The sequence below is a fragment of the Nothoprocta perdicaria genome, unplaced genomic scaffold, assembly GCF_003342845.1.
Source record: "Nothoprocta perdicaria isolate Ctin4 unplaced genomic scaffold, notPer1 scaffold_350, whole genome shotgun sequence".
NCBI lineage: Eukaryota > Metazoa > Chordata > Aves > Tinamiformes > Tinamidae > Nothoprocta > Nothoprocta perdicaria.
This window is the reverse complement of record NW_020455589.1, coordinates 446,046-453,474: the sequence shown is the minus strand read 5'-3', so window position 1 is coordinate 453,474 and position 7,429 is coordinate 446,046.

Sequence of the window (7,429 nt, the reverse complement as noted above, 5' to 3'; positions counted from 1 at the left end):
TGTCTCAAGGACTGTGGCAAATTCTAGGCTGGCTCAMAATAAGGAACTGCCTCGTGTTCACAGCTTAACTAAAGGCTAAGGAAGGCCTCTATCTCTATAGATGTCATATTTCAGAAACTTAAAATATAATTGCATTATTCACATTAAAATTAAAGTTGTTATGATAAGGATGTGATAAGGAATTTCCCTCTGAGGCAGCTGAGTGTATGCAAAGAAGAAACACAGATCAATGTGATAAAGATGCTCTGAGGTCTACGTTAGTTGAGCTTTGCCAAAGGCCATAATGCAGTCATAACACAAAGAAAGAAAATGTTTCCTTATGCAGTATGTCACCATGTCCTCTGCTGCAGCCCCTCACCAGCTCTAATAAAAGAAATGAAAACTCATGCAGAATTTATGGAAGATAAATAGATAGAAGATGTGGAAATACCTTAAGTTTTTGATGGTAGGAAATCTTGTAATTGTTATAGGAGTGGGCCTCAGTTGTGGCACACAATTTAGAAAAAAAAAGTAATTTGGCAACATATGTAAGCTAGTATAAGTAGGAGAAAAGAGAAATCTTTTCTTGTAGCAGATGTCTTGTAGATTCTAGTAGATGAAAGCCTTTAGGTTAAAGTTACTTAGATGAGATAGCATTCAGGTTCCTTTAAATCAGAAGATAATGCAAAAACAACTTAAAGCCTGAAGCTATGATTCTCCTCCTACTTCAAGACTTATATTACTGCAAAATAAGCCTAGGAGAATATGTACTCTCCATTTACACCATATTCCTCATGACTCTGTATCTTCATATAAGTATTTCTGTGCCTTTTTTTTTTAATATTAGCTGAGACTTTTGAAGCAGAATATGAATTTCAGTACCCAGGTGCCTATTTGTTTGATTCAAAACATGCAGGTCTTTTTGAAGATCCTATCTTCAAAAATGCTCTTCTGGACTCCTAACTAGAAGTTTTGAAGGTGGACCTAAAGGRCAGAAAGCAAGATCTGTGTTTTCAGAAGTGACTCTTCATTAGGAGTGTGTAAATCTCTGTGTACATAAGCTTTCAGGATCATTAACAGGATATTGCAAGCTAATTAAAAAAATCCACTAATCGTGTAAGCCATATAAGACAGGTTATGGGAAATACACCCAAGAGCTCACAAGCGAGCTAGGAAGAGGTGCAAACAAGCTGTTAGTGCATAGACACCTCTCCCCAGCACAGGTGGGGAATGAGTGCTGGTCACTGCTCACAGAAGGTGCCCTTTCCACCCTTAGTTCAGGTAGGCCCTAGGTCAAAAGCTGCTAGGACTTTTCAGGAATGGCCAGCTTTGGAACAGCTCTGCATATTTGTCTGTTTTAAGAGCTGTTTTCTCTGTTTTATAGAATTTGTTCAGGCCCTTCCATCCCAAACCTTGTGAGCTGTGTGTTTTGACAGAGACGACTCTGCTGTTCTTCACATGTGCCTAGGCCTGAGGAGGGGCCTGATGCCTGGAGGAAGCTCCTGGCGCTCCGATGAAGGGTCACTGCAGTGTCCCAGCTCTCCTGCTGTCTCGGAGCCTCCAGGACTGGTGAAGAGCCTCCATGGGGCTGATTCTTCCAGCCCCAGCATTTCCTTAGCCTGGGAGGAGCTGGASCGGGGAGATGTGTCCTCAGGATAACAGACTAGATGTTTGTCTAGATCTCAGTCTCTGGAATCAGCTACACTGTGAGAAGGCTGCAGGAGAGGCAGAAAATACATTCTTCCAAATCTGACCTGGGAACAAAGCTGATGTTGGATAAACAGCGGAGTTACASGAAGGAATTCCAGCAGGGCCACCTCCAGGTATGACCTGCAGTATCCTCAGCTAAACTGTACAAGTTCAGCAAGTTTAGCTCTACCTTCCCAGTCATTTTTTCCTCAGCTTTTAARATGTAGCATAAGACACACAAGGACTCGGGAAGGGAGAAGCTGAAGTGAAAAATACTGGTCCCTAGAGAATGACAGAAGGACCACAAACACAAGGAACCAATACTTAAACAGGCTCATTAATTCTTAAGTTTTCTGTGACCAACCACTAATCTGCAGCTGGTTGAGGAAGTCCCAAACACGGTGAGTAAAATGGAATTGCAGCCTGGATGCAGAAGATGAACTGGCTTGCTACGTTATCCTGAAAGGTGATGTTAGTGCTGCCATGTGGCTTAAAGCTGCAGAGAAGGTGAGTGTCCTGTCCTCCTTCATCCAGTTGTTCCCTGCACAGGCTAGTCAATAACAAGGATGTCTSCCTACAAGCAGTCCCAAAGAAGATGGAACAAACCCAGGCTCATCAAAGCAAAGCTTCCACCCAGTTTGCCAGTTTGGGGCAAATCAAAGTTCAGTTCATCTTAGTAGTTAGATCTGAGCAAAACTTTTCTGCTTAGTCTATAACTGTTTTAATAAAACACAGACTGTGAATTAGCATATTAACAGGTTATGCATGTATTTCCCCAGAAGTCTATCTGCATATGATACAGGTCTTCTAATTCCATTAATAAAAGTAATAGATGACTACAGAAAAAAAAGAAGTAATAAACTAAGAAGTTTTAAAGATGTCAGATAGATGGCTTGGAGCCATTTATATCTAACCAGCAGCTTTTGGTCCCTCTACCTAGCTGAGTTCTTTCTGTTCTGTGTGTGCTGGTAAGAAAGAGCATTTCCAGTRTCCTCCAGACTTCAGTCGTGTAGAGCCTCTCTAAGCTGGAGCTTTTCAAGTTTGAAGTAACTTGAGGAAATCCTGTGACGTAAGTCCAAGAAAAAMCACAGGGAACAGCAGGAAAAGCCAGGTTATCTGTGTGTGTTGGTACATTCCCTTGGTCACAACCTGTGTGTCTCCAGGGAGGACATGAGCAAGTATGAATTGATGATCTGGTCTTCATCCTAAATAACAAGTTCCAAGATAAATTTGCACCACCTTGGGAGATGGTGGGGGAAATAACTTCAGAGGATGAGGAGGGTATAACAGCTCTTTTCTGAGGATGAGGTGTGAATGGAGAGTTTGTTCTACAGTGCTACAATCAGGACCCAGGGGATTTATCTGCTGAGACCCCAGGCCAATGCAAGACAAGATACTGATCTGTGAAAATGTCTGCAAATAGATAGTGACAAATTTTAAGACTGTTTCACAGTGGACAGTGGAAAAACCATCTGTGTAGCTCCCCATCATTCCCCCACAGCATTCTCTAGCCTATTAATGCYGCGGAGCAGCCCCAGCGGAGCAATATCCCTTCCTTTCAGAGATCTTCTGCTTGCGTTTATAATTGGGTGTAATTTAATCACACTTTTCTAAAGCACCTTGAGAGCCCCAAATCCCAAAGYACTTTACAGTTTAATGGCATTAGTGAGAGAAATCATCAATGTATCTCTGTGGAGCAAAAACCCAACACCTTATTTACAGACCGAGGAACAAAGAAATTAATTGCCTGCCTGCAGCTGCGCAGCAAGTTAATGGAAGAAGATTTCTGATTCCTCCTTCTCATGCTTTTCAGTTTGCATTTGTTTACCTAGGGCAGAGACGCTTTGGCCAGATGTTGAGATGAATGCAGTGTTGCTTATTCCTGCTTCCTTGGTGAGTTTTCCATGGTGGGGAAAAAAGGCCCAGGGCAGGAGATGTCAGACCCAGGTCCTTCAGATCTGCACAAGAGCAGGAGACTCCCTGCCCCGCTGGGGCTGGCAACGTGTGGTGTATGTGGGGCAGACACTTGTAGGGTGCAAAGCAGCTCGTCGTGTCCCTGTGCCCTCAGCAGGGCGTTTTGGCCCTGCGAGCCCGGCTTCGTCGGCAGCCCCTGCGCAGCAGCCGCCCCACGCGAGGGCAGCGCTAAGGCCATGGCCAGCGGCCACGTCTGCCCGCTCCTCGTCCCGCCTTGTGGTCCCCAGGACAGCAGTGACTGCTCCGACAGCGCTGAGAACAAGACACAGAGAAGAAGCGCCGTGCAGCCCCAGCTCGCTGCTGCGGGCTCAGCCCTGCTGACCGAGGCTCTGCTTCCTGGCACGGCTTTCACAGGCTCTCGATGTCAGCTCTGTGAGTGTGGTTTGCACCCACACTTCTGCTTTCCAAGGCGGACACACGTGCCTGGCTGGGCTTGTGCACCCCATACTGGAGAGGAAGCACGTGCTCAGTCCATGGGTACCACAAGCTGGAGCTGCAAGGGCCACAGCTGGTAAGAAATTGCTTTTGTGCCTGAAAACAGGCCTTACTCTGGCTGTGTCTTCCTCTCAAGTCACTGGGACTTGCCTTCAGTCACCCGAGAGCAGGAAGGATCCCGTTGGCTGGTGTCCTTGGCTAGCAAGTGTCAGGAATTGCCCAAGATGGCAAACGGGGCCGTTTCTCAGTCCCGAGCCAGGGCTGCCCTGTGCCCATGGCTGCCTAGCCCCTCCGAGCCATCAACTGCTGCATTCTGACAAGAGCCTTGTGCTTTTTCCGTGTGCACTGCAGACAGTGTGTTCTGTAAATCTGTTCCTTTATGAAATGGGATTTTTGACAACRTTGTAGGAACAGTCATACAAATTTCCAAGATACAAAAAGAGGAAGTGGGAAATCAGAGTTGCACATTCCTCTTTCCCTATCTCTTTTCCATGCCAGAAGCTCCCATCTGGTGGCTTTAAGCCAGGCTGTAACACAGTAGCCTGGTTCTAGCAGGCTTGGGTTGGTGCTGGAATGTGGACATGACACGTGGTCTTCCCACGTTGTGATTGATTCCCAACCTTAGGACCTGGGTATTATTGGCCCTGTGGTAAGTAGGGCAGTGCTCTGAACGTCTGCTGGGGCCTGAGGGCTGCAGCTGCCCCTGCCGAGCAGGTGCCTGGCCAGGAGGCTCTCCCGGTTACATGCTTGGGAGGGGGAATTCTCCATGCTGGGCTGTGCTGCAAAACACTGGCACGTAGGWAACAACGCCTGTTAGGCCCRGGGGGGGCTAGTTCAGAACAGTGAWGAAGTGAGCAGAGGAAAGGAGAATGAAAACGGGASTTCCCAAACTTGAGTGCTCATTTCCTATGAAATGTGACCACAGAGYAATCGCTTTATGCAGAAAACTGTGAAGCATTTGAGGCAGCACTTTGGAAGTGTCCAACTAAGAGCTGAGGGTTGATGGCAGGGACACTTCTGGATTTTTTTTCTTCTCCTCTCCTGAGGAAAGGATGCCGAAAGGCCCTTGGGCACGGGGACAGAAAGGTTGCAAAGTCCAAGCACATGAGGTAATGGGCAGGAGCGTGAGGGTCTGCCTCACTGGCTGTGTCCACTGGCTGTCCTGAAGCCCAGCAGGACTTCTGTGGTGATCTAGGCAACTTTGCTGCAGACTATATATAAATGTGCAGGAAGCCATAACCTGAAGTACTTGCATCCTTGCAGTACCAAGAAAGTAAACACTGTTTTCCAAGGCTTTGCAAATGCTACAAGAAAGAGCTGGTGATAGACTACAAAACTTCTGAGATCCAGAAGGRTCCTGTAACTTCATCACTGCTGGCTAAGGCCAGATAAGGAGTTTCAGGATGCCTGGACTGTTGAAGGATCTTGACTATTCTTGTGATGCTGATCTGAATCCTTCTGGGAACCTCTTGCAGAAGAGAGTTGTGGCAGCAACTGGTCACACACTTGGACAACTATTTGGCACCTGTAGCTAGGAAGGAGTAGTGAGGAGATGGGATGCTTCTCCCAGTAGACCTMTAAGTTATTGAAAGATACTGTCAGAAGTCATCAGAATTAAAAGAAGTGGGAGGAAAACCTCTGCCTTCTCCAATTGTGATCTCTCTGGACTGCTCCGAGGGCAGCTTGGTGGTGTTCCTGCCTGATAGTGCTTCATTCCACACATGGAGACCCACTGCACTTGGGGAGGGACGTAAGGAGGAATCCCGGCTAAGCCTGTGAGCAGATCCACTTGGAGAGCAAGGAGCTCCTGTGCACGCTCGCCTCCAGTGCAACTCCTTGCTGAAGCAGCCACGGAAGCAGGAAAAACAGAGACACAGCATCTGCACAGTAACAATGCTCAGTAAATTAATATTTTTAATTGCTGTTGCACACAGAAGAAATGAAGAAAAAATACATTCCAAACGAAGAATTAAAATAGTAAAATCAGCATAAAAATACGTTAAGAAAAGATCCCAGATGGGGTGGCCGTGCTGTCTGTGGTGACCTTTACAATCACGGTGAGGAAGTGGGTGCTGGAAAGGCTCGGGGTGCGAGCTCCGCTTGGTGTGGGGCCAGGCCCGCCGGCCCCACAGTGTGGGCCCGGCACAGCCTGGGCCTGCTCRGCGCCCGTGGCTCCGTGCCTGCCTTTTTGGTTCGGCTGGGAGGGCAGGGGCTGTTTTTGTGGTGCTTTTTGTTGAGCTCAAGGCTGGGGTTGCTGGCCTGCAGCAAGGCCCYTGGTGCCCGAGCCAGCCCCGTGCCTTGGCGTCCCGCCGCGCCGCGAGCTCGTCCCGCACCACCGCCTGGCACCACAGGAGCAGCACAGGCCTCGGAAGCTTTGGCGTTCCCGCCAACTGGCCACCTCTTTTTTTGAGTTTTAGTCTATCTAGAGCTGTACATTTTTATTTATTACAGTAAGATCAAAAATAAAATAACATCAGGAAAACTTTCTCCAAATTAGGAAAATGAAAAATCATGAAAGGTTTTAAAGAAACAAAAAGAGTTTGCATTGTGTTTGCTTCTGAGTTCATATTAAGATTTTACTGCAGCTGCTTCAAAGTTATGGTCCATTTTATAKGTGCACGACTCAGGTTCCTCGGTGGGTGGTTGTACAGCACTGCTAGTGCTACCACRACCTCGTACCTCCTAGCTGCACTATCAGATCAGAGATCAGTGAGTGGAGCATTTTTGTACAAGCTGAGAACATGGTGATGGCTTAGAGCTGTGTTTCTAATCTACAACGTTCTGGGCTTTAGGGCTGATGGTACAAAGACCTCCTGCTGCGCAGAGCCTTTGCTCTCCCGCGCACGCGAAGGGCGGAATCCCGAGAGGGACACGTGGACGCCTCCATCGAGACCTCCCCTCGYGGCTGCTTTTAAAGCCAGTGACACTTAGAGCCACCGAAGTGAAACGGTCCTTTGGAAGATGTCCCATGAAACTGAGCTCACCGCCGGCAGCGTGAAGGCCAGCGAGAACAACTCCATTTTCTGTTCCTGTCTTTCGGCAGTCCTGACAGCCTGTGGGCGCCGCGCTGCGGCTGCATTGGATTTCCTCTAACAGCCAGGGATGAGGCCTGACTGCAGGATTTGGATGCAGAGCTCACATCTTGAGGATTTGGTTGAGACTTGTAGAAGAACTAAAAACCACTTGCAACAGTGAAATCAGAGTTCAGGCTTTCAAGCTAAACCTTCCTCCGAGTTCAAGTGCAACTAAGCCTTTCCTGTTAGACATGAAGAATAAATATTTTGTGTTTGCTCTCCATCTGACGCAAATCAAAAAGGCAGTCAYATATTCCAGGCTCTTAAGGGAAGTCCTG